Here is a 19139-nt window from a genome sequence, read left to right as displayed (position 1 = left end):
TGAAATCAAAAATATGGAATCATGTAGTAACCAAAAAAGTGTTAAACAAATCAAAATATATTTTATATTTGAGATTCTTCAAAGTAGCCACTTTGCCTTGATGACAGCTTTGCACACTTTTGGCAATCTTCATCAGACCAAAGGACTCTATGAAACGTTCAAAGTTCTTGAAATGTTCCGGATTGACTGACCTTCATGTCTTAAAGTAATGATGGACTGTCGTTTCCCTTTGCTTATTTGAATTGTTCTTGCCATAATATGGACGTTTTTTACCAAATAGGGCTATCTTCTGTATGCCAACCCTACCTTGTCACAACACAACTGATTGGCTCAAACACATTAAGGAAAGAAATTCCACAAATTAACCTTTAACAAGGCACACCTGTTAATTGAAATGCATTCCAGGTGACTACATCATGAAGCTGGTTGAGAGAATGCCAAGAGTGTGCAAAGCTGTCATCAAGGCAAAGGGTGGCTACTTTGAAGAATCTCAAATATAAAACATATTTTGATTTGTTTCACACTTTTTTGGTTACTACATGATTCCATATGTGTTATTTCATAGTTTTGATGTCTTCACTATTATTCTACAATGTAGGAAAAAGTCAAAATAAAGAAAAACCCAGGAATGATTCGGGGTGTCCAAACTTTTGACTGGTACAGTACATCAGAAACGCATCAACAGTAGTACATCAACAGAATACCCTTAGGTGCATGAATGCCTAGTGTGTTTATGTATATGTATGTGTCAGAGGAGGCTGGTGGGAGGAGCTATAGGAGGACGAGCTCATTATAATGGCTGGAATGGAATTAATAGAACGGAGTCAAACATGTGGTTTCCATTTGTTTGATGTGTTTGACACCGTTCCATTTAAGCCATTACAATGAGCCCATCCTCCTATAGCTCTTATAGCTCTTCCCACCAGCCTCCTCTGGTGTGTGTCGGTGGTGGACGTGCCTCCGGTGAGCAACACTGCTCTTACTTCCTCATCCCCCATCAATGGCTCTCTCCTGTCCCCTCTCCTCCATCCCTCTCTGGCCCTCTCTCCTGCTCCCTCTTCACTCTCTCCTCTACCCTTCATTTTTCTCTCCATCTCTCTCCTCCTCTCTCCTGAGGGTTGACTCTGTGGTCCTGTAATCCTGGCAGTGGCCCCGGCCAAGCCCCCATCAAGCCCCCATCGGCCCCCGTCAGGGATTAGTTAGGGTTCACACTGGGGCCCCAACACAGAACAGAGACAGACACACCAGGGACCAATGGCTACACACACACACACACACACACATCCTTATTTGCATAAGTGTAAACAGAGCACTGCTTAATGCCTTCGAAAACACATACACACATTTACATACTGTGTACACAGGCCACAGCTTAAAACCCCTAACTACCCTGAAACACACGTACGCTCACACACTGGTCTCACAATGGGTCCAGCATCTTGACCTCTACACTACAATAGACAGGGAACAATTTCAGGTTCAATGTTAGCTATCCAAGTCATTAAAGTGCAAATAACCCCATGCAGGTACCATATGTTAACAACCATCTTTTCTGTATGTACCAAATTCTATATCTTCTTTTCTTCCAGTTACCATTTATGAGGGAACCCAACATATGTGGTAGCATGTAGAAATCCAGTCTGTTGTGCTAACATTCCACTTCTTGTCACTCCTTGTCATGCAATGTTTGGAATGACAAGGATTGTCAAGGAGTGGAATATCCTACTCATCGTCATACAGACCAGTGTTAAATAGTCATTTGAGAGGTCCCACAAGACACCGTGTTCTCCCTCACAGAGACAGCCTCCACCTCTGAGAGAAGACAGAGGGAGAGAGACAGGACCGGGGGATGGTTGGCAGGGAAGAGAAGGAAGGAAATATCACTCCAAAACTTTCAAAGACAATCCTGCTCAGGGTGTTAAACGCTCCCCCACCCTCTTTCCCTCCCTCCCTTCCCCTCTCTCTGTCTCGCTCTCTCCATCTTTCCCCTTCTCCTCTCATCCCTTTCATGAATTAAAAGTACGGGCGGTCTGTGGGGAGCAGCATAGTTAATTCAGATCAGATCTCCTCTCCACCCCCTGCCTCCCTAACTCCTCTTCCACCCTGCTCTCTTCCCTCGGTGATGGTTGCCGTGGCGTCTGACAGACGGAGATGGGATCTGACAGTAAACAGGCGTGCGGATGCCCGGGCGCGTGATTGACACGTAGGCAGGTGGGTGGGTGGGGACGGGCACCCTCCTAATCTTGCCCTGTCAGCTCTAATTGGGGAGGTGGGGCTCCGTGTCAACAGGGTGACTGATTGGCAGGACCCCGGCTTTGCATAGATATGAGCCACGGAGGATAGGTGGTGTTATGCCACTACTGCTAATAGAGACATGTGTGCTGGTGCGTGTATATGCTTGTGAGTGTGTGTGTGTGTGTGTGTGTGTGTGTGTGTGTGTGTGTGTGTGTGTGTGTGTGTGTGTGTGTGTGTGTGTGTGTGTGTGTGTGTGTGTGTGTGTGTGTGTGTGTGTGCGTGCGTGTGCCCATGTGTGTCCGCATAGGCATGCATGCTCGTAGTCATACCCATGCACACCAATCTACACGTGTTAATATAGATTAAAATGCATATTGCACATATATTACAATATGCATACATTGTACAGTACATACACATAACAGGACACGCACACACAGAAACAAAGAGTCTATGATGACTCCTTTGCCTGCTGGGTTGAAAAACAGAGGTTGTGGCCCAGTGACTGATGAGCTACAGTGGGCTGGGAGGGACATTAGGCAGGGCCTCACCTGTTCACAGGGCAGTGACACAGGGGGTATGGTGGGACTGGGGGGGGCAGTGAACTCTGACCCTGTATATCAGTGGGGCACACTAACGATGTAGCCAATGAGCCTTACTTTACAGTGTATTTCAGATAGGTCAAGAAGGAGTGTGTGTGTCTAACTGCGCTGTGGTAAATCCGACGGGGCCGCAGGTGCTGTGCAATGCAATGTATTTGCAGTGTGAGTACATAGACATTACGGTGAGTATACTTGTGGTTTTCGTGTGTGTGTGTGTGTGTGTGTGTGTGTGTGTGTGTGTGTGTGTGTATGTCTTTGATTGACAGCTGCCACTGACCTGTGGCAGTCAGAGTGGCATGCTGCGGGTGCTGGGGTCGAACGCTACGGAGATGACCTCCGCCCTCATCTGCATCCCGTCTTCATTAGCACAGCTAGGCAAAGAGAATAACAACCTGATAAATTAATGAAGAGGAAGAGAGACGGTGAGAGGAGAGGGAGGAAGCGAGGGGGAGGGAGAGAGGAAAGAGAGGGAGGGAGAAAGAGAGGAGAGGGAGGAAGCGAGGGGGAGGGAGAAAGGAAAGAGAGGGAGGGAGAAAGAGGGGAGAGGGAGAAAGCGGAGAAAAACGTAAGGTGAAAGGAAGAAGGGAGAGCGAGGGACGGCAGAAGAGAGGAGAGCGAGTGAGGAAAGAGATTTTAAAAAAGGAGAGAGAAGGGTGAGAAGAGAAAGAGTGAGAGTGTGAGAGAGAGAGAGTACAGCAACCTGTTTAAAAAGAACAGTATAAGAGGCAGGCCAAGTTCATAAAACATCCCAGGCTATTCAGTCATGTAAAACACTGATAACTCTTTAACCCCTTACACTTGTGGGAATTGGCCTGTATGAATAGGGCTAAATTGAAATGTTTCTTACAGAATAAATATGGAAAGCATATGCACAACTATGGTAGCAATTAAAAGGGAACAGTTTGGAGATGATGGGCCCATTATTAGACTAAAGGTGAGGACACAGCAGTCCACCTGACAACCAGGAAAACCCTAGTGTATAACGCCATGTAACTGTACATCTAACATAGTGATCATAAACATTGAAACTGTAAATGACATGAGTTTTATGATTTGGAAATGTGAAGTGCACATTTGAACTCACGGGTGTTTGGCTTGCTTGTATGACATCAAAGCGGTATTTATTATAATCCTCAACGTCTCATCTTTCAAAATATATCAAGTCCTTGTAATTTACATAATTTCCCTCACTCACAAAAGTTGGCCAATTAGCGGGAGGAATGAGGGCAACTTCTTGTCTCGCGCAGTGCTCAAGATCAGAAAGGCTGTCAGTCAAAACCCATTCAGAGCTGTGAAGCGGAGAGCCAGAGAGCTCTGACATCATCTATAGCATGTTACTGTACAGCCACTGTGTTCCAATTTAGCCGCTTATCAAATCTGCCATTTTCAACCTGTATACGGGTACGAGTGTAAAGGGCTACCAGACACAAAGTGTAGTACATCCGCTCTCAATAAAAGCAAGGAAGTATTTCTAGTGTGCAGGAACCGTTGCTAGGTAAAACAAACTTGGGGTTTCATACTTAAATGATGACCATGTATGTATCATTGGAAAGAGTGTTGGTTGAGACTTTTCCCGAGAGGAGTGCAGACAGCCATGAGACTCATGCTTCTAGAGAGTTCAACAGACCAGCTTCATTCTCTATCATCATCATCACTGTGTGTAGGGATGGAGGAGACCTTCTTTATGGCAGATGAACTGAAGCTCAGTCTATAGCTAGCTTGTATTCAGAAGAACTCAAACACAAGCCTTCTCGCGCTATAGAAGAAGCTGTTTCGGCTCATGCAATCAAGAGAATAATGTTTAAGCTCACAGCATTAGCCTACTTATCCTGTAAAGTCTGTCACCTGTTTTGATAGTATACATTTACAGTAGACATTTTTGTCATTCAGCAGACGTTCTCATCCAGAGAAAATTACAGTAGTGCATTTTACATTTTCTTACTTTTATAAAGTATAAGGCCGTGGATTGTTGGTGTTGTAGTTGAAGAAGCTCACACAAAGCATCATCAGTGCATTAGACTGAAACCTTTAATGCTGAGACTCTGCATAACTCATAAGGGGATATAAACTTAAAAAGGGGAGCGGTACTCGTCTCACCTCCACACATTACATCCCTCAAATAAAATGTTGGACATCGAAGCCAGTTCCGCTGCTTTTTTCCCCATCGCTCTAAAATGGGGAATGATTTAGACCTGGGACACCAGGTGGGTGCAATTAATGATCAGGTAGAACAGAAAACTAGCAGTAGTCCAGACCTTGTAGGGTAAGATTTGAATAACCCTGCACTACATCAAAGATTGTCTATTATATTGACAAGATAGACATGTGACCGCTCAAGATCAGGTGGGACCATTGTAGCCAATGAGAGGGAAAATAAGCATGTGAACAACAGGCCATAGACATAGATAGAGTACTCATCTGTATGAGCGTCTGTGACAGCATTGGCAGCGCCATTGAGGCTATCTCTCTACTTAAAAACGGTAGAAGCCCTCAAAGGCAAGGTCCATGCTAAAACAGGCTATATCCATGAGGAGTCCTCTATCTAGCTCTATGACAACAGGCACATGTAGCGGGTCTGAAATGTACCACAGGAGAACCAAGAAATGAAGAGCGACATCACTGCTGTCTTTTTGGCTTTTATGTTGATCTGTAATAGTATTGTGAAAAGACAGGACAGGAACACATCAGTCTCCAATGCACCATCTGACAAGTTGTTCTTTCTCTCTCAGTGTTTTCTCGGACTCACACAAATCCCATTCATACATAAAGCCATAATGTATAGTATAAAATAATATCCAGTCCTTAATACAACGAATGTATAATCTTAATTCTTAGACAATAGAACCATACCTGCAATAGTATTGTGAAAAGACAGGACAGGAACACATCAGTCTCCAATGCACCATCTGAAAAGTTGTTCTATACAGGAGCATGAAGAAAGGTAAAACACATATCCTATCTCACATCCCCAATACATTGCTAGGTGCTTTCAGTGTTGACAGTTCCAAAATACAATAACTCATGTACAAAAACACTGCAACACAAACAAGTTACAACGTGAAATCGCCTCTATCCCATTCAGACCTTAGAGGGCCAGAACTACATATCCCATAATGCAACGCCATCCCCAGTCTGCAGCTCAGCTAACCATCTGCATCATAGAAAGGCATGCTAGCTAGCAACAACAGCATTTTTAGCACTCTGTAAACTATATTAATAACAACAATAAAACTCTGAAAGTTACATGTTTCAACAGTCTCACACTCCCTTATAACAACATCTACAGCATTAACCTTGGGATGTTTTATTTATTTCACGTTATGGACTTCTACAAATGAGGTATCTGCAACACATACCTTTCTCTCTCTGTGTTTTCTCGGACTGAGAACGTGAGCTACGGGTAGTACCAGGGTGTTAGTAGGTGATGCAAGCACCCAGATGAAATAAAATACATTTAATGAAACAAAACCCGAAGATGTTAACATCATTCAGCTACTGTAGCTGCCTATCTAACATCAACAGGCAGCACCAGTAGCGCAACAATTAAAAATGGACTCAAAAAGTAAAGTTCCTGGCGATCATAGCGATCTGACTCCCCCTTCTGTCTGAACTTGGAATATTCCTGTTCGCGGGCTTTGGCCACTGACCCTCAACCTGGTTGTTCTGTTCTGCGTTGTGTACTATTCTAATCATTTGAAGTTTGATGGAATATCCTTTTTAGCTCTCCCACACACAACTCCCCCCCAAAAATCTAAGTTACTGAAATGCCTTGTGCGTCCACTTACAGTACCAGTCAAAATTTTGGTCACACGTACTCATTCCAAGTTTTATTTTTACTATTTTATACATTGTAGAATAATAGTGAAGACTATGAACTATGAAATAACACATATGGAATCATGTAGTAACCAAAAAAGTGTTAAACAAATCCAAATATATTTTATATTTGAGATTCTTCAAAGTAGCCACCCTTTGCCTTGATGACAGTTTTGCACACTCTTGGCATTCTCTCAACCAGCTTCGCGAGAAATGCTTTTCCAACAGTCTTGAAGGAGTTCCCACATACAGTTGAAGTCAGAAGTTTACATACACTTAGGTTGGAGTCATTAACCTGTTGGGGGTAGGGGGCAGTATTTACACGGCCGGATAAAAAAACGTACCCGATTTAATCTGGTTATTACTACTGCCCAGAAACTAGAATATGCATATAATTATTGGCTTTGGATAGAAAACACCCTAAAGTTTCTAAAACTGTTTGAATGGTGTCTATGAGTATAACAGAACTCATATGGCAGGCAAAAACCTGAGAAGATTCCTTACAGGAAGTGCCCTCTCTGACTATTCCTTGAGCTTCTTGTCTCTGTTTATTGAAGACTGAGGATCTTTGCTGTAACATGACACTTCCTACGGCTCCCATAGGCTCTCAGAACCCGGGAAAAAGCTGAATGATATCGAGGCAGCCCCAGGCTGAAACACATTAGCGCGTTTGGTAAGTGGCCGATCAGAGGACAATGGGCTTAGGCGCGTGCACGAGTCGACCCCATGCTTTATTTTCTTTCGTCTTTTTACCTAAACGCAGATTCCCGGTCGGAATATTATCGCTTTTTTATGAAAAAAATGGCATAAAAATTGATTTTAAACAGCGGTTGACATGCTTCGAAGTACGGTAATGGAATATTTAGAATTTTTTTGTCACGAAATGCGTCGTGCTCGTCACCCTTCTTTACCATTCGGATAGTGTCTTGAACGCACAAACAAAACGCCGCTATTTGGATATAACAATGGATTATTTTGAACCAAACCAACATTTGTTATTGAAGTAGAAGTCCTGGGAGTGCATTCTGACGAAGAACACCAAAGGTAATAACATTTTTCTTATAGTAAATCGGACTTTGGTGAGTGCTAAACTTGCTGGGTGTCTAAATAGCTAGCCCTGTGATGCCGGGCTATCTACTGAGAATATTGCAAAATGTGCTTTCACCGAAAAGCTATTTTAAAATCGGACATATCGAGTGCATAGAGGAGTTCTGTATCTATAATTCTTAAAATAATTGTTATGCTTTTTGTGAACGTTTATCGTGAGTAATTTGGTAAATTTTTTATAAATTCACCGGAAGTTTGCGGGGGGTATGCTAGTTCTGAACGTCACATGCTAATGTAAAAAGCTGGTTTTTGATATAAATATGAACTTGATTGAACAAAACATGCATGTATTGTATAACATAATGTCCTAGGGTTGTCATCTGATGAAGATCATCAAAGGTTAGTGCTGCATTTAGCTGTCTTCTGAGTTTATGTGACATTATATGCATTAAAAAAGTCTGCCGTTTCCAGCTACAATACTCATTTACAACATTAGCAATGTCTACACTGTATTTCTGATCAATTTGATGTTATTTTAATGGACAAAAAATTTGCATTTTTTTCAAAAACAAGTACATTTCTAAGTGACCCCAAACTAAGTGACCCCAAACGGTAGTGTGTGTGTGTGTGTGTGTGTGTGTGTGTGTATATATATATATATTATTATTATTTTATTTTATTTTTCTGAGCTATATCCCAGTAATGCTCAGGAAAGATCTCATGTCAAGTGTTAATGAAGTATTGTGGCTGCAGGTTCACCTGCCTCATCGAAAACCTATTATTTTGGGGTGTTGCTATAGGCCACCAAGTGCTAACAGTCAGTGTCTAAATAATGTGTGTGAAATGCTCTCTGATGTAAACAGAGAGGTCTACTTTCTTGGGGACTTGAATATTGACTGGTTTTCATCAAGCTCAAGAGGAAGCTTCTCACTGTAACCAGTGCCTGTAATCTGGTTCAGGTTATTAATCAACCTACCAGGGTGTTTACAAACACTACAGGAACATGATCATCCACATGTATTGATCACATTTTTAATAATACTGTAGATCTCTGTTCTGAAGCTGTATCCGTACCCATTTGATGCAGTGATCACAATATAGTGGCTATATCTAGAAGAACCAAGGTTCCAAAAGCTGGGCCTAAAATAGTGTATATGAGATCATATAAAAGTTTTTGCTGTGACTCTTATGTGGTTGATGTAAAAAATATTTGTTGGTCAGATGTGATCAATAAGGAGCATCCAGATGCTGCACTTGATTAATTTATGAAATTGCTTCTTACAATTATTGATAAACATGCATCTGTTAAGAAACTGACTGTTAGAACTGTTAAGGCTCCATGGATTGATGAGAAATTGAAAAACGGTATGGTTGAAAGAGATGGGGCAAAAGGAGTGGCTAATAAATCTGGCTGCACATCTGACTGGCTGATTTACTGCATATTTATACGATATGTGACTAAACTTAACAAAAAGAAGAAGAAACTGTATTATGAAGTCAAGATCAATGATATAAAGAATGATGGAGAAAAAAACTTTGATGTACAAATTCAACTCTATCTTTCATCGAATCAGATGGCTTATTCATCACAAAACCATTTGATATTGCCAATTATTTTTATGATGACTTAATTGGCAAAGTGGGCAAACTTAAGCAACAAATGCCAACAATGAACAGTGAGCCATGGTATTCATGCATTGATCATTTACTGTCATATCTTTAATCTGAGTCTAGAGGAAGGTGTTTGTCCTCAGGCTTGGAGGGAAGCCAAAGTCATTCCGCTACCCAAGCAAAGTTGATAGAGAAAGGCCGATAGCCGATAGACTACAAAAGGCCAATATCGGCCCAGCATATCGGCTTGGACGATTATCGGTCATTCTCTAACGCATATGCCACATCACATTCCAGTCCCAAAATAGAATAGGGCTTATAGTGCAAACAGCTAGGCCCATAGTTTATAACGGTTCTGATTTGAAAAGACGTGCTGTTTCGCAGCAATGGGTCTTTGCTATTTTGATTATTGATCACCTGAAAATAAAATAGTTTAGCCTATGAGAGTTTGAGATACATGTCTGAGAGTTTATGGTCGCATTCACCGATATTGGTTTTGGCGCTAAACCTTTGTTTGGGCTCATTAGATATTCCTACTCTGTTTCCATTCTTGCATTTGTTAATTAAAAGTTACAACTACGATGTGACTATGTTTAACATTTAAATCATTGAGCTACATTTCCCTTGAAATTGGGATTCGTCATGTTTCCGGTCGCAGTTTGACAGGCAAACTGAAGTGCATTTGAGGGTAGGTTTATCCAGTGTTGCTGGTCAGGCTAATGTTTCTAATTCCCAGGGAGGGCATGTTTCTATCCTTATGTTCTATTTTTGCTTATGGTTAATTAGGAAATTGATATGCTCTGGTTGCATTCTGGGTAAGGTGTGTCTTATTTAAACCTGGTCATTACCGTCTTGGCCTGACAAGGGGACATGTCAGCATGTTTGAAGCCTGTGTCTTCTTTTGAAAGAGTGCTAGCCTACTTCTATTTTGACTCAGTTCAGTTTATGTCCCTTTCATCATTCTGCTTGTGATTTTCGTTGAACAAGCCAATACTAAATACCGTTTTACCGGCTTTATATCTTCAAATTTAATGTTAACAAAAGCCCCATCCTGGGCAATCACACCATAGGCTACCATCATTCTCTGTCATCTCACTGCAACATCCACCGCGACGGCCTACCTCACACAGCTGAAGATGCTAACATCGGTTGCCTGTGGTTACTGTTTGAATCTGTTGCAGACACAACCCTGGAAGAGGAGAGCCTCTGATCACAACTATAGATAATTGCAAGACACCATCCGCACCTGCCAGAAATGTACAATGACTGTTCCAACGACACAATATTAAACAAGGCAACAATAAACGTGTCGTCCACCACGAATGATGCAACGCCCACTTAAAAAAATCTGCAAAACCTTTTACCCTTTCTCTATGTCTATCTCTCTCTCCCTCTCCTTCACTTTCTGGGAGCAAGTGGTAGGGTCGGGGAGTGTGTCTGTGCTGTGGAGTGGAGGCTTGCTGTGCCCTGGAGGAAATTCTCAGGGCGATCGATGGGGCGGATTAGGGCCGGCTTTGGGGCTCAGAGGCCTGGATCTGAACAGTACTCTCAGGAGGGACCAGGGAGAGCCAGAGGGGAGAACCAGGGGGAGAGAGGGGGGAGAGTCATGGGTAGAGAAGGGAGAACAAGGGGGAGAGAGGGGAAAGGCTAACTTGTAACTGTCAGCAGGCAGCGGGAGGGGCGGCCAGCCTAGGAATGGTAGGGGCAGGTTGATGTGAGTGGCACTCTGTGTCTCCCACATAAGTATGAAGTATTTTTTCATGACTTGAGGGAAGGTGTGGATAAAGATACAAGCCTATGTTTGTTCTGACTTTACGAGAGCCACACCACAGATGCCATAATGTTGCCTCACAACATGATGAGCCAGGTCATTTTCGGTCTATCTGTGTGTAGAAACTCTGTTTCTCATGATCGGTCAGCTCATTTGCTTTCACGCCATTCTCCCCTGGGTGGGCACGGTTGGAGCCATGATTGATTTCGGAATGGAGAAAGGGAGAGAGGGAGAAGAAACAGTAGAAGACCATGGGGAAATTACGGCAGAGCTTGGTGGACCTAGAATTAAACAGCATAATTAATCAAGCAAAAAACAAGCACGTACTGTAGCTCATACATTTATTATTTGCATTTTTTCCACTTCAGGAAAATGCAATCAGCACACATGTTGGGACCAACTAATACACGCACACGACAGTTAGACCAGCCATCCATTTTGATGGACCACTGACCCCTAAAGGTGCCCCTGTATCAGTTCGACTTAATGGTTTATTATTCACATTATCCTCTTCACTCTCCCCCCCTCATGACATGGACGTAACTACCAGCACAAGTCCCAAAACTTGTTGTTTGGTCTTTACTATTATGTTACGTTCCATTTGCACATTTTACAGACAACGGCATTGGCCTATTAGAAAACAGTGGAGGTTATTCAGAGGAGGAAGCAAGGGCCATCCTAATCAGTGAATTTCATAAAAATAAAAATTGTGAAACATAAAAAAATGTGATCCTTTTTAGATAAAACTATACTAAATATATTCACATCAACAAATAAATGATTAAAACACACTGTTCTGCAAAAAAAAGGTCTACAGTAGCCTCAACAGCACCCTCTAGGGTAGCACCATGGTGTACCCGGAGGACAGCTATTTTCCGTCCTCTTCTGGGTACATGGGTCATGGTTCTCACACCCTTCCATAAACTTACACAGTAAATATGACGACTTCTGGAGGATGTCCTCCAACCTATCAGAGCTCTTGCAGGATGAACTGACATGTCCATCCAATCAAAGCATCAGAGAATGAATCTAGTACTGAAAGTATAAGCTACAGCTAGCTAGCACTGCAGTGTACAAAGTGTGGTAAGTTAGTTGACTCAAAGAGAAAGACAACAGTTGAACAGTTTTGAACATGTTCATTTCTTCAAAGAATTACGGAGAAGCAGGAGAGAGACAGCTATATTTCGTTGTATTTTGTTCTTCTTCTTAGTTCACCTTTCAGTTACTTAGCTAATGCAGCTAATTTAGCCTACTCAACAACCTGAATCAAACAGAATGGAACGCTATTTATGTTAGCTAGCTGGATAAGGCTATCCAACTCTGCAACTCCTCCAAGTCAAGGTAAGCTTTTGGTTTTATTAATTTATTGCCACCGGGTCAATAACTGCTAAACTGCTTGCTGTACACTGCATGATTGTAAACATGGACTGGATTGTGGGTTTACTAACATGTTCATTCTAATAGCGAGCTATGTTGACTTTGGCATTAGCTAATATGGTGACAATGATGTAGCGGTTAGCAGTTGTGGTTTGAAGGTTTGGCTTGGAGGTTTTTTTTGCCTGGTCAGAGACAGCTGAAGTGATGATGCTGTATGTGGCTGCTATGAAAATGAACTGTGTGTGCAGGTGATCAGGGGTGTAGTCCGCCAATTCTGTTGCAAAACGTTTCATAAATGGAAGCAAACAGAACAAAACTGGGATGGACCAACCTGAATTTGTCCAAAAGAAACTCTTGTTTTAGTTGCAAAACGGAATGCTTTGCAAGTGTTTGGACTAATGATTACACCCCAGATCAGCGAGATGCAGGCAAATGTTCAAGATGGTATTGAATGTAGAGTTGAAGTCAGAAGTTTATAAACACCTTAGCCAAATACATTTAAACTCAGTTTTTCACAATTCCTGACATTTAATCCAAGTAAAAATTCCTTGTCTTAGGTCAGTTAGGATCACCACTTTATTTTAAGAATGTGAAATGTCAGAATAACAGAACAGAGAATGATTTATTTCAGCTTTTATTTATTTCATCACATTCCCAGTGGGTCAGAAGTTTACATACACTCAATTAATATTTGGTAGCATTGCCTTGAAAATGTTTAACTTGGGTCAAACGTTTTGGGTAGCCTTCCACAAGCTTCCCACAATAAGTTGGGTGAATTTTGGCCCATTCCTCCTGACAAAGCTGATGTAACTGAGTCAGGTTTGTAGGCCTCCTTGCTCGCACACGCTTTTTCAGTTCTGCCCACAAATTTTCTATAGGATTGAGGTCAGGGCTTTGTGATGGCCACTCCAATACCTTGACTTTGTTGTCCTTAAGCCATTTTGCCACAACTTTGGAAGTATGCTTGGGGTCATTGTCCATTTGGAAGACCCATTTGTGACCAAGCTTTAACTTCCTGGCTGATGTCTTGAGATGTTGCTTCAATATATCCGCATATTTTCCTCCTCATGATGCCATCTATTTTGTGAAGTGCACCAGTCCCTCCTGCAGCAAAGCACCCCACAACATGATGCTGCCACCCCCGTGTGTCACAGTTGGGATGGTGTTCTTCGGCTTGCAAGCCTCCCCCTTTTTCCTCCAAACATAATGATGGTCATAATGGCCAAACAGTTCTATATTTTGTTTCATCAGACCATAGGACATTTCTCCAAAAAGTACGATCTTTGTCCCCATGTGCAGTTGCAAACCGTAGTCTGGCTTTTTTATGGCAGTTTTGGACCAGTGGCTTCTTCCTTGCTGAGCGGCCTTTCAGGTTATGTCGATATAGGACTTGTTTTACTGTGGATATAGATACTTTTGTACCTGTTTCTTCCAGCATCTTCCCAAGGTTGTTTGCTGTTGTTCTGGGATTGATTTGCACTTTTCGCACCAAAGTACGTTCATCTCCTTCCTGAGCGGTATGACTGCTGCGTGGTCCCATGGTGTTTATACTTGCGTACTATTGTTTGTACAGATGAACGTGGTACCTTCAGGCGTTTGGAAATTGCTCCCAAGGATGAACCAGACTTGTGGAGGTCTTGGCTGATTTCTTTTGATTTTCCCATGATGTCAAGCAAAGAGGCACTGAGTTTGAAGGTAGGCCTTGAAATACATCCACAGGTACACCTCCAATTGACTCAAATGATGTCACTTAGCCTTTCAGAAGCATCTAAAGCCATGACATCATTTTCTGGAATTTTCCAAGCTGTTTAAAGTCCTAACCAACTTGCCAAAACTATTGTTTGTTAACAAGAAATGTGTGGCGTGGTTGAAAAACGAGTTTTAATGATTCCAACCTAAGTGTATGTAAACTTCCGACTTCAACTGTATCACTGTCTGTAACTTTGATTAGTCAAATTTGTCTCTACACATGTGCACCTACTTTATAAATGTTAAACTAGGCTAGGTTGTAGCAACCTCATGATGGGTAGGCCTATAGGGCAAATTCATGTATTATTTAGTAGCCTAAACATATCGATGTTACATTGAGCGTGAATGGAATATGAATGACAGTCATCCAACATGCTGTAACAGAAATGTGTCCATCCTCCTTAATCTTAATCGGCATTGACTGCCACTGGAATTTGACAAGTGTCCATGACCCTTCTTGCTGCCACCACGTATATGTAACCCTCAACTCCCATTAACGTGTACATCCATCCAACCATCTCACTTTCAGCTGGTCAATAGGGCCCGTTCCCAGCGAGTGCCGTCATCAATCGAGGTATCAATACCGAAATACCACAGTGACCCAGACAATCAATGCCCACCTCGGGGAGAGAGAGGGCACCAAAATGCATCAATGAGAGTGATCGGCCCCAAGTCAGGCACGGACAGCTCTATTGATAAGGCCATTTCCACCTGTAGGGATGGGAGCGCGTGAGCCGGAGAGGGCCGCATCTGAATTCAATACCCTCAGCAGCTTCGAGTGAGCTCCAGAAAGACACGGATGAACGGAGATACGTGCCTCGACTGATCATAAGAGCAGCCGGACCAGAACGAAGAATCTTCTCTCTGTTTCTCCTCCACTTTCCCCAGACTTTTCAATCACACCTTGTGGCGTAAAACAACGGTACGTATGTTTTTGTATTTTAAAGTAGGTTAAGTATTCTTTACCATCTCTGGAGTGAGCACTGTGCAGAGGGCCTACCTGCTGCATTTACCGTTTTTAGGGTTTAACTTCACGGTTCATGCTGTGAGAGAAGTAGTCAAGGTTTAACGTCAAGATTATAAATCTGATATGGGCCGTATTAAATTATATTGATCCCAATGTGCGGTATAAAGCGTTGTCTCCCGAGTTAACACCCAAACATCGGCCCACGCACTCCTGTCTCATAGGGAATAATGCACAGAAGCAATAGGACAGAATATCTAAACGTGTGACAAGGAAGCCGCCCAATGGTAGCCTTGTGTAAGCGCAGCACACCCCCGTAGTGAGTACAGACCAATTACCGGTATATATATCTGTGGTGCGCGGGTCAGCTGTTTGTTCATCCGCAACCGCGGGACTATTATAAAATTAAATCTGAGGCCAGCTATAGCCTGCAATTAAAAACGTCGAAACGATTTTTTCACAGGGGTGCAGGATTTTTGGGGGCATGATTTAGATATGTTTCGGCTTAGAATTTCCGACATTTCGACATTTTGTTAGTCAATTTAGATACGTTAGTATTAGTCTATAATTAGATACATGCAGCTTCTCTTCTGTTACTCTAGAATACGAAATAAACCCTTGCTCACCAGAATAAATCCATAGAATGAATGCTTCAATCTAGTTGACATCGGTACAATTTTATCTGTCATCTTCTTTTGCGGAGAAAAGACGTTTAGGGACCGGGAAAAAATGAAATACTATCAGCTTTTATGATGCTGATAAAGACAGCACCTCTACAGATGGTATTTAACTGAGCATTTGCATTCTCTCAAGATGCTGAAATAAAAATCACATTTCTACACACCTCTTACTGAGTAAACATTTTGCCTACATTTGGTGTATAATTTTACTGCAACAAATGCTGAATTCTGATGGAGTTAAAATTAAGGCTACCTGAGTTAAAGACCTACAGTCAGTGTCCAGATTTTTAACCCATAGGAACTGTAATCTACAGATACCTTGATGTGCCATAGGCCTATTTGAGGTCTTGTGACTGTCGAATTTGTATAGCGCCTCACAATCATCACACATAACACTGCTATCGTCCACTTCACCAAATCTGTCCCAAACATGACTTTTCTGATCCTCCCTTCTCTTTATTTTCAACTCTCCTTTTGCAGCTTTTCTCTTATTGAATTTAAACTCTGACCAGTATAGGCTCCTCAGCGGAGGAAGGGAAGGACCATCCTCCTCAGTGAATTTCATACAAGTAAAATAGTGGAACATAAAAAAAGTTATGTCAACAAATAATTAATGAAGACACACTGTTTTGCAATGAAGCTCTAGAGTAGCCTCAACAGCCTTCTCTGGGGTAGCATCATGGTGTAGCCGGAGAACAGATAGTTTCCATCCTCCTCTGGGTACATTGACTTTAATACAAAACCTAGGAGGCTCATGGTTCTCACCCCCTTCCATAGTCTCACACAGTAATTATGACAACTTCCGGAGGACATCCTCCAACCTATCAGAGCTCTTGTTGCATGAACTGACATGCTGTCCACCCAATCAAAGGAACAGAGAATGAATCTAGTACTGAAAGCATAAGCTACAGCTACCTAGCACTGCAGTACATACAATGTGTTGAGTAGTTGACTCAAAGACAGACAATAGTTGAACAGTTTTGAACAAATTAATTTCTTCAAAAATGAAGGAGAAGCAAGAGAGAGAGACAGCGAGAGGGATGTTTAGTTATCTTTTTTTCATTTTCACTTCCTTAGCTAACGAATAGAGCTAGCTAGTTTAGCTCAAAGAGAGAGGGATGTTATGTAAGCTAGCTGGCTATGGCTATCCAACACTGGAACTCTTCCAAGTCACGGTAAGCTTTTGGTTTTATGAATTTCTTGCCACCGGGGCCTGCCGGTGTAACTGCTAAACTGCTTGCTGTACACTAAACTACATGATTGGAACAGGTTTACTGACATGGTAGTTCTAGTAGCTACGTTGACCATGACATTCGCTAATATGGTGACAAGGAAGTAGGCAGTGTGTAGTGGTTATTGGTTGTGGTAGTTATTTTTTTGCCTGGTCACAGACAGCTGTTGTGTTGTGCAATGAATCCACAAGTGAAGGGAAAAGGTAATAGGAGGAGAGCACGTAGATGTGAGAAGGAATTATACGACAAGGAAAGTGTATGTGGCTGCTATGAAAGTGATCTGTGTTTGCAGGTGATTTTATCCAATAGAAACTCTCGTTTGCAACTGTTGGACTAATGATTACACCCGAGATCAGCTAGATGCAGGCAAGAGTGCGCAAGGCGGTATTGAATGTGTCACTGTCTGTCACCTTGATTACTAAAACTTTTCTCTCAACCAGTGCACCTACGTTATAAACTCTCATTTGTAGGCTAGGGTATAGCAACCTCATGATGGGTATAGGGAAAATGTTAGTATTATGTAGTAGCCTAAACCTATTGATGTTACATTGAGTGAATGGAATATGAATGAAAGGGAAAGGGGGATACCTAGTCAGTTGTACAACTGAAAACCTTCAACTGAAATGTGTCTTCCGCATTTAACCCAACCCCTCTGAATCAGAGAGGTGAATGACAGTCATCCAATATGCTGTAATAGAAATAAGGCCATGCTCACAATTTTTTTTTAATGATTTTATCTTAAATGGCACTGACTCCAACATTGTACTTTTTGTCTCTGTGGATTGACATGAGCTTTTTCAGCTTGTTAGCAACAGCATTTGGCGATTGGCTTGTAGGCTATTTGAGCATGTAGTTAGGCCCTAAAGCTTATGCACTAATGCCAGATAGCCTAAAATAATGAAAGAAAACCCTCAATGTAGCCTATAGATATAAATTGCACAATAATTATACATTTATGGATTTTTTTAAGGTATTATTTTCTCTTTATTCAACCTGCCTGCCAGCCAACCGCCCTTCATCCACACAATATTTAATGACCTTAAACCTGGCTGCCCAGCGTATAAAACCATGGGTTATGAGTCAACCTGTGCATCACTAATATATAAATCATTGGTGTGTAGTCCAACACATGGGTAGGTATCAGCTGTTTTCCTTTTGAATGTGGTAAAATACATGTACTTTACTCTCAAAATCTAACTATACTGAACAAAAATATAAACGCAACATGCAACCATTTCAACAATTTTACAGAGTTTCAGTTCATATAAGGAAGCCAGTCAATTGAAATACATTCATTAGGCCCTAATCTATGGATTTCACATGACTGGGCAGGGGTGCAGCCATGGGTGGGCCTGGGAGGGCATAGGCACACCCACTTGGGAGCCAAGCCCACCCTCTGGGAAGCCAGTCCCAGCCAATCAGAAGGAGTTTTTCCCCATAAAAGCGCAGAAATACTCCTCAGTTTCATCAGCTGTCCAAGGATGTCAGGGACAAGATTGTAGACCTACACAAGGCTGGAATGGGCTACAAGACCATCGCCAAGCAGCTTGGTGAGAAGGTGACAACAGCTGGTGCGATTATTCGCAAATGGAAGAAACACAAAAGAACTGTCAATCTCCCTCAGCCTGGGGCTCCATGCAAGATCTCACCTCGTGGAGTTGCAATGATCATGAGAACGGTGAGGAATCAGACCAGAACTACACAGGAGGATCTTGTCAATGATCTCAAGGCAGCTGGGACCATAGTCACCAAGAAAACAACTGGTAACACACTACGCCGTGAAGGACTGAAATCCTGCAGCGCCCGCAAGGTCCCCCTGCTCAAGAAAGCACATACACATGCCCGTCTGAAGTTTGCCAATGAACATCTGAATGATTCAGAGGACAACTGAGTGAAAGTGTTGTGGTCAGATGAGACCAAAATGTAGCTCTTTGGCATCAACTCAACTCGCCGTGTTTGGAGGAGGAGGAATGCTGCCTATGACCCCAAGAACACCATCCCCACCGTCAAACATGGAGGTGGAAACATTATGCTTTGCGGTGTTTTTCTGCGAAG

The 19139-nt window shown here is 42.3% G+C and overlaps 1 protein-coding gene across 2 annotated transcripts in view; it reads right to left on the bottom strand.

Annotated features, from left to right (window-relative positions):
* npas1 (neuronal PAS domain protein 1) overlaps positions 1-5741 on the bottom strand; it is a 58144-nt gene extending 52403 nt beyond the window's left edge. For both annotated transcript variants that reach the window (XM_045703543.1, XM_045703547.1), the window contains exons 1-2: positions 5688-5741; positions 3115-3208 (exon numbers count right to left, since the gene is read on the bottom strand). The gene's annotated coding sequence lies outside the window, so the exon portion shown is untranslated. The remainder of the gene's footprint in view (positions 1-3114; positions 3209-5687) is intronic.
* Between the last annotated feature and the right edge of the window lie 13398 nt (positions 5742-19139).

Source organism: Salmo salar, chromosome ssa20, assembly GCF_905237065.1.
Source record: "Salmo salar chromosome ssa20, Ssal_v3.1, whole genome shotgun sequence".
In the NCBI taxonomy this organism is placed as follows: Eukaryota; Metazoa; Chordata; class Actinopteri; order Salmoniformes; family Salmonidae; genus Salmo; species Salmo salar.
This window is presented reverse-complemented; position numbering and strand designations above follow the sequence as displayed.